The sequence below is a fragment of the Dipteris shenzhenensis genome, chromosome 22 (assembly GCF_047967505.1).
Source record: "Dipteris shenzhenensis isolate YYH24624 ecotype China chromosome 22, Dip_SZ_1.0, whole genome shotgun sequence".
Classification (NCBI taxonomy): domain Eukaryota; kingdom Viridiplantae; phylum Streptophyta; class Polypodiopsida; order Gleicheniales; family Dipteridaceae; genus Dipteris; species Dipteris shenzhenensis.
In genome coordinates this window covers 10,884,782-10,900,928 of record NC_141617.1, presented here as the reverse complement: position 1 = coordinate 10,900,928, position 16,147 = coordinate 10,884,782, and positions in this window count along the sequence as shown.

Below are 16,147 nucleotides of genomic sequence, written 5' to 3'. Positions count from 1 at the left end.
GTCAGTGAATGAGTGAAGCAACACTCATCTACTTCCATTCCTCATTGTTTTGGGTACAATTGTAGTCTTCTTCTTGTTCCACAAATCCTGATTGCCAAGTCCTAATAATGTATGCCTCATTCGTGGCGCCACTGGTCATGGCCTGTAGCAGTTGAATGGTGCCGCTCAAGAGCCCATCGCCATAGAGAAGCATCTCCATCTCCACACCTACTTTGTTTTCCTAGGATTCCTTTGGTTTTCGCTCAAGAGCCCATTCCCATATAGAAGCGTCTCCATCTCCACACCTACTTTGTGTTCTAGTATTCCTTTGGTAGAGCATTAGAAAATATCTAAGCAATTTAGCTGATGTAGCAAGTTATGGCGAGTCTCCACACCTACTTTGTGTTCTATTATTCCTTTGGTAGAGCGTTAGAAAATATATAAGCAATTTAGCTAATGTAGCAAGTTATGGCAAGAGACCTGGGACTGTAGCAGCCTGCCACATGGCCAGGCAGGGATTACAAAGCCCAAAGAAGATAGACAACTAGGTGGGTCAGGGGGCCTGCTTGGGTCGGTAGCCTATTTCCCCTAGTACTAAGTCGGTCCATAATACATATGGAGGGTTCAAGGCATTCGGACCTATAAAAGGAGCCTCTCAAGGGGGCATAACTCACTGCCTATAGACCCACTAGAACAACATTTGAGGAGCAGACTAGAGCAGCATGCATGTACATTAACAATAGATTTTGGTATAGGATGAGGGCCACATAAAGAACCTGGGTTGGACCTTTTATAGGCCTAGGAAACAACAGACCAGTTGGCCATTATTGGACAACTGGTACAGCAGGTAAGTCTGATCAAATTGACTGGGTTGGCCATACTTCTATTGGTTGGATTAAGGTTCATATTGGCATGAGCCTTGCCCTCCCTAACCTGTTCAGAGTTGTGGTGCCATGAGCACATGTAGAGCAAAGGTATGAGCAAAGGGCAAGCTGCCACATGGCATGGAGGAGATATCCCACATGTGAGCAAGCAAATGGATGTAAGTACCCTCACTTATTAAAGGGAGGTTCATTTGAAGTAATATCAATCAAGCACTTTGCACTATCTCAAGATTCTCTTTATGAGTCCAAGCTAATCTATCTTGGAACCTAATTGACTTGAGGTACATGTCATGAGCACTCTCTTCATCATGTTTCCACACAGGTTCCATCCACCTTAGAGTGCTCCATAGATCCTGAGGCACACATGTTTTTGTCATGGTATCAGAGCTTAGGTTTAGCTCTCCTAGTTTAGCTCATTAGTAGTTCACTAGGATTGCTCTCATTCCTAGATTAGTTGTAGGCATGCCTTAGGAACTCATGAGTTCTCCTAGGTTAGTTTTAGTTTTAGATTGAAAACAAATTTTCGTCCCTAGAGAGAGAAAATTTTCGTCTATTGATTCCTTCCATTACATTGAGGGAATTCCGTCATTGAGGGAATTCCATCATTGAGAGAGTAAGAGAGATCCATTGTGAGGGATTCAATTCTCCAAGGAGAGAAATTTGAAGAGTGCAAAGTAGTTCTATGTTTTTTTTTGAGAGAAAGAGAGTGTCATTCTTTCTTTTGAGATAGAGTCTTGTCTGCGAGAGAGAGTTCATTTGGAGGAATTCTACACCATGAATAGAGCATTGTGTGAGAGAGAAAAAGAGAGACCTGCAAGCAAACAATAAGCAAGGCCAAGCAAGCAGTAAGGAGATCACAGAGCGACCCAAACAGATCGAAAGCACTGTGCCTCAGCCAAGCTCTGCAAACAAGCTCCCTTCAATGACTACTTCTCCATCAAAGAGCTCTACCTGCAACTCCCAACGATCAAACGCCTTCTCAAGCTCCTATCTATAGTGCGACCCTATCTGCCATCGTAGCCTTATCAATAGGCTCGCAGTGCTTCCATTCGACAACTCTAGAGAGGTGCTCCTATCTCCTAACGACTAGCTACAGCCTCCATAGCCTCCCTCAACGACCACAGCTTTAGTGCCATTCAAGAGCCCTCGACAAGCCTCTACAGGCGCTGCAAGCCACCTACACGATGAGCAGCCATGACACATGACGAGCAGCCATGACACAGAAGCAAATAGCCAGCCGCATGGCTCACTGGCTTGCTCCTTCAAACAGCGCACCTAGCGGTGGCTGCTCTTGCTCCAAGCTTCCCTTCAATGCCCACGGCCCTCCATTGACGAGCTAGCCGCCAAGCAGATCAGTCGCCCACCATTCATGAGCCAAAAGTAGCAATAGGTTCACTGCTTCACAGACTCCCGACAACCAGTGAGCCTTCTGCACACAAGGCAACGCCTCCCTCAAGAAACTGTCAACCTCCTCGCTTCAACGGTAGAACCTGCTGCAATGCCTCTAGCACGTAACCCTTCAGCAAGACTCCATAGAGCTACCAGCCCATCGACGGCTCCGTCTCTAGCATCATGTCTTCATCAATTGGTTTCTCCTATGGCTCACTGCAGAGGATTTGTAGACACGATACGAAGCATCAATAGAGAGCCACGTTCCCTGGCTTCATGCTCTTCTCCAACGTAGTTCTTTGCAGCCAAGAAAAGTTCTAAGGTCTAACCTTGGGACACGTGGCAAGGTGAATATAAGACTATACTATGGTTAAATTTAACTCTACCTTGGTCAATGGTTAAGTAAACCCAAGTTTGGTCAACTCAACCCACACTAACCATCCTTAGATTTAAGTTCAAGGTTAGTTAAGTGCCACCTAAGCACAAAGTCCCTTGCTAAGCACAGTATGGAATTCAGCATGTGAATTCCTGTGTCACATTAGCAAAGGCCCCCTCTTCTTCACAAAATCTTTGATAAGCCGTAACTTCCAATCCAGGAAGAATTTGGACACGCTCCAAAAAGGAAAAGTGATCGTCTTTTCAAGCTCTATGCACTTGTCAAATCAAAATCATTGTTAGCAATTAGACACTGCCAATATTGAAAGAAATCAGTTGGTAAGACCTTTGCAACAAATGGAAAAGCAAAGCATGAATGCAAAAAGCATGCCGAAAGCACAAGTGCATGAGATGACCATAGCACAAAGCATGGCATCCACACATAAAGCATTAAGGCACATGGAAGAACAAAGCATCATGCATGAAGCTACACAAGGAAGAAGATTGTAGATTGAAGAACCAGCAAGTCAACTATGTGGAGTCGTCATCAAGCCATGAGTAGAATGACAGGAACAACATGTATTGAAAAGCAAAAACCTTGCCAACCTTGCCTATAGTTTGTAAATCAAGCCTAACCACCTGAGAGTAGCCATGTAGGCACCCAAGGGAGGACTTGATCTTGTAACTCACATCTGACCACCTTGCAGTAGGATCATGGCACCAAGGGGAGGTGTTGAGATTTGTGGTGCCATGAGCACATGTAGAGCAAAGGTATGAGCAAAGGGCAAGCTGCCACATGGCATGGAGGAGATATCCCACATGTGAGCAAGCAAATGGATGTAAGTACCCTCACCAATAAAAGGGAGGTTCATTTGAAGTAATATCAATCAAGCACTTTGCACTATCTCAAGATTCTCTTTATGAGTCCAAGCTAATCTATCTTGGAACCTAATTGACTTGAGGTACATGTCATGAGCACTCTCTTCATCATGTTTCCACACAGGTTCCATCCACCTTAGAGTGCTCCATAGATCCTGAGGCACACATGCTTTTGTCATAACCCTATATAAATAGCCATTTTTCGCTCCTTGGTTGACAACCTTATACTCATCTTTTCTAAGTTCTATATAGCCATTTCTAGCTCCTTGGTTGACAACCTTATACTCATCTTTACCTATATTTGTAAAAGTGGCCTGGAAGTTTATGGATCTCTTGTCCCAATACTAGTAGAATGTGGAATATGTGTGGTGCTCAGCAAGTTTTAATCAAGTTGGTTGAACAGAATGTTTATTCTTGGACTTCTCTTATCTTGAGCTATATTGAACGACGGGATTTTCAATAGACTGTCCATGGGGAGCAGTCTGGAGGTGTGATTGAGGGTACAACCAGAAGACCTTCTGACGCTCTATGGGAACACGTAGGTTGAGGGATTTAGGAGGAGGAGGACAACAAGTTTTTGAGAGTACAAAGTTCCACATCCTGGTGGTTCAGTGCACATGCAAAGGAAATGGATCTTGGATGTTGGTTCTAGACAAGATGATTCAACCATTCTAAAATCATTGATAGCCAATGTTGTATAGCTATTTGCCAAGAATTCAATGTTCCTTGTTAGAAGTGTACGACTACAAACAACAACAATGATGTGGTATTGTACCACACATAAGCTCATAGGCAAGTTGGCAGCAGACATGGCATATGGCCACACAGCAAAGCATATTGCAATTTATGTTGGAAGTGTCAGTGACCAAGTAAGGATTACTTGGAATGGATGTCTCCAACACATGGCTTTGGGAACTGCACTTGTTAAGATGGATCGGAGGTTGTGCAAAGCAAAGAGATTGTTGACCATAATGCCTTATCACAATGATCTCCTGGACTGCCATAAGCAAGTTGGAAGCAGACATTTCATATGGCCACATAGCAGAGCATATTGCAATTTATGTTGGAAGTGTCATTTGACCCAGTGAGGATCAGCAAGCTTTTGAGAGTATAGAGTTCCACATCCTGGTGGTCCAGTGCACATGCAAAGCAAATGGATCTTGGATGATATTGGTTCTAGACAAAATGATTCAACCATTCTAAAATTGTTGATAGCCAATGTTGTATAGCTATTTGCCAAGAATTTAATGTTCCATGTTAGAAGTGTACGACTACAAGTAGCAACAATGATGTGTATTGTACCACACATAAGCTCACAGGCAAGCTGGCAGTAGACATGACATATGGCCACACAGCAAAGCATATCACAATTTATGTTGGAAGTGTTAGTGGACCAAGTAAGGATTACTTGGAATGGATGTCTCCAACACATGGCTTTGGGAACTACACTTGTCAAGATGGATGGGAGGTTGTGCAAAGCAAGGAGATTGTTCACTATAATGCCTTATCACAATGATCTCCTAGACTGCCATAAGCAAGCTGGAAGTAGACAAATCATATGGCCACATAGCATATTGCAATTTATGTTGGAAGTGTTATTTGACCCAGTGAGGAATACTTGGAATAGATGTCTCCAACACATGGTTTTGGGAACTGCACTTGTCAAGATGGGTGGGATGTCTAGGAGGATGTGCAAAGCAAGGAGATTGGCAGGATATGCTGAACATCGGCTTGCTAATGAAGCATTGAATGTCTTGAGTAGAAGAAATTCACGTATTTATCTTTATCTAGCATCTATATATTTGTGACCCTTCTGAAGGTTTGTGCTAGGCTAAAAGTAGCAAATAGAGGTCACAAATACACGCTGAAATTGCCAGACAGTTATCTAAAAACATACTTTTCTTGAAAGCACCTTGGTTGACATGTATGACAAATGTGGCTTGCTTGGAAAAGCACAAGAAGTGTCTCACAAGCTTCAAGTTCAAGATATAGTCTCCTAGAACATACTATGGAGAGCATACCTACGACTGTTGTCACATATATTTGCATCTTGAAAGCTTGTGGTAGCATCCAATGCATATTAAAAGTTTGTGGCAGCACCTTGGTTGATATGTATGCCATATTTGGATTCCTTAAGAAATCAAGCGATGTATTTGATAGGGTTATGCTCACGATGTAGTCTCATGGACTGCAATAATTGGAGGAGATGTTGAACATGGGCTTTGTAAGGAAATACTAAACTGGTTTAGAAAGATGCAACTAGATAGTGTGTCTTCAAATTTTGTTTATGGCTTGAAAGCTTGTGGCAGCATCAGACCCATAGATAAGAGCCAAATATACATGCTGAGATTACAAGATGGTGGATAGCAATAGTAGCAGGCCATTGTATCTAGAATGGTAGGATAAAGTTCTCTAGTTTTGGATGGCATGCTGCCCTATAAATAGCCTCCATTGGGAGATGTAGATACAGAAAATGAGGAGGTGCCTATGGTATGGGTGGTTGTATGGAAATAGAGTAGCAAATACTAGGATTGTACTTTACCATGTTGCTAGGAAAATAATACTTCAAGGGAAGTGGGTAAGGTAAGATTCAAGCCTTCATTTCAGACTTAGAATATTGCATATTCCAATGTTTCTAGTAGGTAATAGCAAGCTACACTATTCAACAAATTCGAAGGTGTCAACCGTGGGCTTTAACAATGAAACCAGGCATTGTAATCACACTTCAACACCTTGACAATCCCCCATAAGTGAGAGCCAAAAAAAAAAGCCATGCCCCCACTGCATTTGAGAGGTCCATCATGTTGCGTGTCATTCGGCAAAGGTGATTCCCATGTGTATACATGAAAGTATGGGAAGTCCCCTCTCAAACATTTCTCTCTGTGTAAATCTTTACAGAAATTGTCCAGATCTGATGTGAGAGTCTCATTACAGTTCAACCCCTCTGCACTTACATGTCCCACTTCCCTTCCCTTTGTCCTCCATTGTGCCGACCTTTTATGCTGGAGTTGCATGCATGTATTGACTGTGAGAGAATAGATCAGCCAACCTCTACTAACTTTGCATTGGACACTGAGGGTCAGGATTCTGGAAATAGACACCAATACTTGATTTTGGTTTCTATGCTTACATCAGTAGAAGTGAATACTATTATACTTTATTTATTGGGAACTGCCTTGCCATGTGTATGGAAATTGTAGGAGCATCATGTTACCACGCTCAAGTTTGAATATGGCTAGGGATGTTGTTTATTGTTGGAATGGCCAACAGTCCGCTGTGCCAAAACTTACACTAAGGCTCCATGCTTTAGCCTCCATAGATTAAATCAAAGAGCTCCTAGAAGCAACCTGCCCAAACACAGTTTCATGCACTGATTTGATCATCAAATTGCCCAGAGGATTTCCTTGCCTACGTTGTGCAATACGTTGATGATGGAGGGGGTTTTTGCTATCCCCACTAAGCGACTACTTGCAAATGGAGTTGAATAGTGACAAGTTGTGCTTCCTATGCTGCCCTTTACTCTTGATTGATTACTATGGCCATGCTATCTTTGGCAAAAGGCATAAAGTGTGAGCTTGCATTTTCTTCATTAGCAGGTCTATACTCTCTACAAAGAGTTTTCTTGACATCCCTATAAAGCATCCTCTGAACTTCGAATCAACTATGAGCAGAGTCACTTTGCAATATTTAATGTATATAGGGCAGTCTCCCAATTGGGTTGGGATCTTTACGCTTGGGAGGGGATTGAATGTAGAGTCTCGATATTCTGGTAGTGGGTTTCTTTTTGTCATTACCATGATTTCACCATTTTTTAGTACTCCTTTCCTCATCAAGGTTACCAAGATAGACTGTGTAAGACAATAATGACAAAATAGCTCATGCAGCAACAAGGCAACAAAGATTTCGATGAGGCACAAGGCAACGGTAACTCAAGTGAGTTAAAGCATGAGGAGTCTTGCAAATGAAGAAGAAAAGGGGATGTTGAGTAGGAGAACGATGATGGCACATGGCCTCCTACATCCAATAGAAGGACTGGAATTGACTCAGATCTGGATCTCACACTGTGGGGAGAGTTTGATGGCCAATCACCCTTGCAGCCATAGCTCAACATGAAGGGGAAGTACATGCTACAAGAGAAGCTAGGAGATTTTAATATGTGTGATGTCAAACCCATCATGTCTAGGTTAGTATCTATTGAGTTGTTATCAATGAAAGTAGGCACTTTTAATAGCTTGCTGGCCATGCATGGAGGAGCTACAAATCAAAAACATATTCATAGATCAGTAGCCATTTTTGAGGACTGAGGAGAAGGATTGTAGTTGTGCGATTAAAGACCCATTTCCAAAACCATTAGTCAGACAATGGTGCCATCATGGGCTACGCACTACCTCTCTCTATGAGAGGAATCACATTTCTAAACAAGGAAAGAGAGGAGAGCAATGGACTATGGACTCTTTTACCATAGAACATCCCCATACATGCCCTAGATGTTGCGAAGGTCTGTAGACCTGCTTGCTGCTTTCTGTCCTAGAATAGACATCTTTGCTTTGCTACCTTTGTAGCTCCCAAGATACCTTGGGTGCTCCAGTCTACTTGAAAAGCCTTTGACATGAACCTGATAGCTTTGCATTGATGTCTTTCACTGCACCAAGGTACTCCTGTAAAGTTGTAGTCATCTGCCAGTCTTTTGTGCAGTCCCTGGTGCCCACATGGCAGCTATCATGTTGCCCATGTTTCATTTGTTGATTGTCAAGAAAATTGGGGAATGCTACGAGATTTATATTGACATGATGTCGCACGGCCTCCTACATCCAACAAAAGGGACTGGAATTGACTCAGAACAAAATCTCACATTGTGTGGAGAGCTTGATGGACAATTCACCCTTGCAACCAAAGCCAAACATAAAGGGGAAGTACATGCTACAAGAGACGAGCTAGGAGATTTTAATACGTATAATATCAAACACGTCATGTCTAGTTTAGTATCTATTGAGCTATTTATCAATTGAATTAGGCAAATTTCAAGAGCTTGCAGGCCATGGATGGAGGACCTACAAATCGAAAACATAGTGGTAGATCAGTAGCCATGCAAGAGGATTGAGGAGGAGGATTGCAGTTGTGCGATTAAGGATCCATTTCCAAAACCATTAGTTAGAAAATGGTGCCATCATAGGCTACGCACTACCTCTCTCTATGAAAAGAATCACATTTCTAAACGGGGGAAGAGAGGAGAGCAATAGACTATGGACGCTTTCCATGTAGAGCATCCCCAAACATGCCCTGGATGTTGCATAGGTCTGCAGTCCTGCTTGCTGCCTTTTGTCGTAGAATAGACTAGAGATGCACTCCTACTGGTCTAGGCCCTGTGCTCTTTAAAAATTGGCATATCATTTCTTCTGATATTGTACGTATCAACAATGGTAGGAAAATTTCACTCATCTAGTCTCTATTGCTCAAAGGTCTACTGTTTCTAATTACCAATCATTGAGAGCTTAGCGTGCTGCTACTCCCTGAGTCTCTTAATTGATGCTCCCAACATCCCTTGGGTGCTGCAGTCTACTTGTAGACCTCTGACATGAGCTTGATAGCTTAACATTGATATCTTTCACTGCCCTAAGGTACTCCTATTAATTTGTAGTTATCTGCTAGTGACCTTTTATGCAGTTCTTGGTGCCCACATGGCAGCTAGCATGTTGCCCATGTTGCATCCCTCCAATGCTGTTAGTTTTCCCCCCATGCAATATCACATTGCATTCTAACCCTTTGTTGGACACGTCCCCCATACTCTCCCATGTGTTGCCAACAATAAGAGCATGAATATCTCGACCTTTCTCTAAGGCTGCTATGTTAGCAATGAGAACACAGACAAAGGTTACCTCGTCTGGCTTCACACCTTCAGCCTGCTTTTGACCAAAAAATTGTAGGGCTTCCTTGCTGAACCCGTTCTAAGCACATGTTGAAATTATGGTATTCCATGAGACCACATTCAAGAACAAACCATAAATGCAAATACGGATTTCCATATCCTATACATTTAGAGACTAAAACTACTTTAGATCCTCTCACACAAAGATGGATCTACTTCTGTCCATCCCTAGAACATCGTAATGTCATTCCATATTATGCAGGAATATTACTCTTGTAGCAAGCAGATATGAATATTAAAAAAATAACCAACACAGGCCTATCATATTACCTTCTAAAATATGCAATGAAAACCGAACCCATGGGACACATGAACTTAAATCCTGGTGATGTAAAACTTCTAGGACTAGATAATCTAGATCTAATTAAATTAAAAATGATATCTGCGTACATTCTTTCAAAACCAACATCTCCAACAGAGGCAGCATTGTCATGCTTACAAATATCTACCATCCAAATAAGCAAATCTGTGCATTTCATTGACTCCTCTCGCCCATCTATGCACCAAAAATACCTTCGTGAACATTGTGTTTCTGTAATGCATCCTATAGATACATATTGCAGTTGTCCAAGTGTCATGGAGAACTTGACCTTCTATGAATTCTAGAAACAATACAATGTCCAAAAGTCAAAGAAAAAAAACAAAGATAACATAACTATCATAGATTCTTTCGGCCGAAAGTTATGTATATCCATCAACACAGCTTGTATGTTTCACAGATTACCACCCTGTTCATCATTTTGAAGGATTTTTTTACAACCTACTAAAGAACGTAAATTTTAGAAATGAGAATGAGGTCATTTCCGAAAACAATCATACGAAATCTTACTTCTCAAAATGCCATATCCAAGACCTCGTAAAAATAGAAGAAGACATCAAATCTCTGATCGATCAATATTGCAAAGTGCACTTGCTAATTGATCAAAATCGCCACCAACTAACAAACATGATACTACCCATTACGTGTTATTCAAAACTCATTCATGGCTTCAACCGACCTTCATGAAGATGCCAATATACATAACATAGCATGCACAAAATTACTTTAAATGATGAATGAGTTCAAGGACTTCGAAAATGCAACTCTTTCTTCTGAACAACAAGAAATTTATGAAAAAATAAATGGATCGCCCACATGACTTCATGTCATTTGTGGTACTCCTAGTTCAGGAAAGACATTTATGATCAAGTATATTACTTATAATTATGTAAAACAAGGAAAACATATTGTTCAAGCAGCAACAACAACAGGAGTTGCTGCAATGAGACTAAGTCGATTAGCAACTACTGTCCATCATCAGTTTGCTCTACCAAAGAGACACGATATGTTTCATGCCTCCTTACCAGTGTCAAATGAACGATACATAGAATTGCAAAATGCAAAAATCATAATAATTGATGAGATCTCAATGATGACATGCCAAACATTAAACACAATAATCAGACAATTGTGTGAAACTTACAAGCAAAAAATCTTGCAACCTTTTGAAAATAAAAAGATGCTCTTATTTGGAGATATGTCCCAATTGCCTCCAATATGTAAATGCAAGGTGCAAGAAAATGAAATTAGTAGAAAATGCTATATTGGAAACTCGGGTTTCTAGACAACTGCAACCTTTTCATTCCTTCACACATCAATACATCACCTAGAAGATCCAACATACATAGAATTCTTAAACATAATAAAAATAAGACAACCAATGGTAGAAGAGATTCAGTATTACCTAGGTTATTTAATCATAAATGATAGTGAAGCAAACGATTTCGTTGACAAGGACACAACTATAATGTGCACCCATCAAAATGACACATGATACCATAATGAGCTCATACTACATAAGAAATTCAATGAGCATCAAATTAAAAGCGTCACTGTGACATCCAATGCAGATCAAATCTTAGAATTAAAAGAATGGATAATGGATCCAGATTTCCACTCCATATAACAAATATCAATAGGAGTGAAAGTGATGATCATAGAAGATATAGATCTCACAATCGGAGCTACAAATGGTGCTATTGCAAGTGTCATATCATTAGAAATAGATAATAACACAAACAACATTTTGAAAACTCATGCCAAGATCCTATCAACAAATGAAAAAATCATACTAAGACGATCAAAACATAACAGAAGGTATTAAACTCCATATGGTATCACAGAATAACTTTTCCAATCACACTAACATATAGAATTATAGGACACAAGTCACAAGGATGCACACTCAAAGGAAAAGTTCTTGTAGTAATACAAAAATCATTTGCACCAGGCCTAACATATGTCATGCTTTCACGAGTTCACCACTCGAAACAACTTAAGAATCTTAAATAAAATCAATCCATCTGACTTCATTCCAATGCTTCCATGAACTAAAAAAATAAGTAATCAATAGAAAAACCTTTTATTAAATATTCATCAATATAAGACAAAAGAAACCTTTAATATACAAACTACTATGCAGGATCTATCAAACACTTATTTGAAGAATGGCCAACAATAAAATATGGCAACATCAGACGAGATACGTTTTCAATATTATGCATTGTAGTATTTCTTCACATTAGTTTATATTCTGATTTATAATAAATTACTATTTCAAAGATCTTTAATCAATTTAAAAGTAAAGCTCGATTGGCTCAACAAGATCAAGAAAAATCAACAAAAAGAACAAAGGGACAAAATTATTTCTTGTATACAGCTCAAATGCGTCTCGCAAACATGGCTGGAAAAGAACCAAATGAATACATTTACCTGCTGAGGTTCCACAACTGCGTCCCATTGATCCCGCCCACAGCCCACCCAGCAAGCCACCCAACCCCTCCCATTCCCCCTTCCTCACACAAATCTTCTTGAATACTCGTCTAAAACCTCTAACACCATCACTGCATAGCACAGGACCTCCCCGTCCATCTCATTTACTACCCTGATCGACCTCCCGAATGAGGCCCTCAATACATCACTTAAGTCATCCAATTTTGTACATTCGCCCACATAGACAATGGAGGAGGAACATTTGCCGATGGAAGATGATGAGGTATCTCAAACTCCTCCCTCTTCCCAGCCAGGAGATGTACAGTGGAGACCCACCGACCTGCAATCGTTCCGGGAACTGCCGGGACAGTGCCCTCATGCACCACTGGAAGGAAGTAGCTCGAAGGCTCCCACCTCCTGGAGGTGTGCCCCCTTACGCAATTCATCATCTAGTCCTTCAACTACTTGTGGCACGCACATCCAAAGTGCACACAAGGAGGTTACCACCTCGTCACAGATGCTCCGATTCCCCTGACCGATGCCGATGCCAGTAGTCTCCAGCCTCACTGGCACATCCCCTTCTTTAAAAAGGAGCAATTTTGGTGTTACTACCACAATGCTCACGTCGACTGCCGAATCCACCCCTTATACATGCCCATGGAATTTCAATTATTCCATGAGCTACAGCAACGGGACCCCAGCATTTTGTACAAATTTTCCAAGTACAAATTCTCAAAAGAGATGACACAGGAGGGATTTTCTTTCTGCCTCCAGTCCTTCAACGACATGTACGACTCTAGCAATGGTTGCGGCGGTCTATTTCAACCGCCTTCTCCTCTTACTCCTCCACGATCTCCACACCCACAGTCGGCTAATTAATGACAAGATCCACAATCTCAACAATCAAATTGTCTTCAACCTTGACATCGGCCCCACTCAGTTTCAGGACCTCCATCTCTACCTCTACGTCCGCAATCTCCATGGCCATCACATCCACCCATACGAGGACATGCACACCACCCATTTTTGAAAGGTCTACTCATACTTGACTCAACTCACTGCCTGCGCCAAAATTGAATCGCTATGCAGTCCTCGAGACATTCCTCTCCACCGACCTTCTCAAGCGCGGCTGATCCGAGGGCAGCTTAGCAAATAGGAAGGAGGGCATGTTAATATCCACAGGGTACAGTCGCAAAATGTAGGGTAATCAATGATTAGAGGTGATTAGGCTTCATGATTTACTTCAACGGTTGCAACCATGGAAGGAGTACAATGCAAGCTTGACGGGGTTTGAATCGCAAATAACTTAAGCGGCTACAAGCCCCAAGGGGTTTGAGCCCCAAATAACCCGTGGTTATAGGCTCAAGCCGCAAATTGCCACAAATAACTCAAGCGGTTATAGGCCTCAGGGGGTTTGAGCCCCAAATAACCCAAGCAGTTATAGGCTCAAGCCACAAATTGCCACAAATAACTCAAGTGACTACAGGCCTCAGGGGGTTTGAGCCCCGAATAGCTTAGGCCTTTGAGGTGCGAGGCTAACCCAAGCGCTATTTGGCACTCTTATATGGCTAACACAAGTGCTATTTTCGACACACAAAAGTGGAACAGTACAAGAGAGATGGAAAGGATAGCAAAGTTTCCTTGGCACCCTACAGGCCCAAGAGCCTTATAAATGTAAAGAAAGAGAGAGTGCTAAAAGGAGAAGGGTTGGCCCTCCCTTCAAAAGGTGACTTGTATAAAAGACCAAATGGTTGACTTTGGTCTTCATTATTGTATGCACAAGTTCGGAATACAAGCTCCCTCTTCTCTTCCAAGAGTGTCTTTGGGTGTTCTCTTGTTTCTTTTGTAGTGCCTTTGTGTTTTCCACTCCATCCCCCTTCACTCTCTCCTCCCTCCTCCTTCTCCCTCCCTTCTCCCCTCTCTTCTTCCCTTCTCCCCTCTCTTCTCCCTTCTCCCCCTTCCCTCTTTCTCTTGTGGGAACATATTGCAACAATCCACGAGCCTCTTGAGTGACACATGTGGATGGATCATGCCTTGGATTGCTCTCACAAGGAGTAGCTTGGAGTGGAGGCTCCATTGGCATTCCTTCAAGATCCCCACAACACATGAGTCACCATCAAGACTACACAACATTATACACATGCTTGATACAACCCAGGTCAGTGGTCCCTAAACCAGCCCGGTGGTTATTTATGATAGAGCTTTGGGATAGTTTACTTGTTTCATTTCTTAAACCAGGATTAGACTAAATGTGATTGTCCTAAACCAGCTCGGTGGTTGGAACATCATGCAAATGTAGGCCGGTTCAGCTCAATCGCCTGTCCTAAACCAATGTGGTTGAACAAACATAAGTTGTTGTCCAGCCTGGTGGCGTGGTTTAACAGAAATTAACAGCAATATATTTTGCAATAAAATAGCAATATATTTTGCAATAGAATAGCAATATATTGTTATTTTACTAAACCATCCTGGTCATTGGAACATCATGCAACCGTGGCTACTTCAACTCAATCACCAGTTATGTGATTGTCCTCAACAAGCGTGCATGATTACTACGAGTGCAGTAAATTACCAGTCATTAGACTTGCATGCTCAGTAGAGTACTAGAGTGCATGGTAATGAGTGATTAGATGTGATTAGGCTTCATGATTTACTTTTGTGGTAATTACTGCCCAGTGGTGGTGGTGGCTTTCATTAGCCATTTCTATCATGGCTAAGATTCCATCAGGCTAGTAGTTAATTACCAGCCTCCAGAGTGGCCTGCTCACCCACCACCAGGCATCTGCTTCATGATTACCAGCTCATCTGGGGTGGCACCTAAGATTCAACCACGGTGGCCTATAATTAATATGGATGGAACTGATAGATATGCTCAATGCCCCACCCTCCTAGTAACCACCAGTGGTCTAAGGTGCTCAAGTTGTAAGGCCCCCATATGAGGAGAAGCCATGTGTGAGCCCGGGACGCTAGATGGATCTTGACTTGCATGTCAAATGAGGTCTATCAATGAGACCATTGATGGTAGAAAGGTGATCTATGTGAGTCTAGCCTATGGGCTAGGCAAGGTAGGTAAGCTGGTAGCACAATGAGGCAAATTGTCTTGATTATGTGGGAGCCCCTTGCTCTCGGGGGACCAGTGGCCCCCCTAGTGGGGATTTGGGGGCGTGAGCCCCCAAGGCGAAGGTATAGGGAATATTCCTTGAATATTCCATGGACGACTAGTCGGTTCCACTGACTAGGTTGATTGGTCGGCTCCATCGACTAGGTTGACTAGTCGACTCCACCGACTACGTTGATCCAACTACCGCCCACATAGCTATAAAGAGGCGGCCTTCCCAGTTGATTGTATCCATCACATCAAATCTTCCAGCTAGTAGCTCTTCACCTAGTATCTGTCTAGATCACCATCTAAGCTCCACTATGGGAGTGCATGGGTGGACGGAGCCATCATCTGTACTACGTCAGTATTGAAGGTAAATTTTGTTCCTCTCCAATTTGTTGTGTACTCTCTATTCTTTGTTCAGTTTCTATTTCGTTGCGCCGTGTAATTTAACAGGAACCCCAACCTCCAGCCACCACGGTGGCTTGAACTTTACAATATATAAGATCCATGGCGTTTGGCATTTTACTATGTTGCTCTCATTTGCCCTTGCTCTGCTACTTTGCTCCACACACCCTCCTCCAGCTCTTTTTTGCCCCTACTCAACTTTGCTCCATGCTCCCTCCTCCAACTCTCGTCACTCATCTGCTCCCCTACTCATTTGTTGCTCACCCACTCATCTTCACCATGCAAACTGCCACCCCCCTCAATGCACTGTGATCCCAATGTTATCTGCCTTCTCATATAAGGTGATTGCATTGCACTCACCTGGAGTAGAAATGCTAGCACTAGTGGACACCCTTCATTTCCACATTCGATTCCCCCCATATCTGCATGACACCATCTTAGATGACATGCTCACA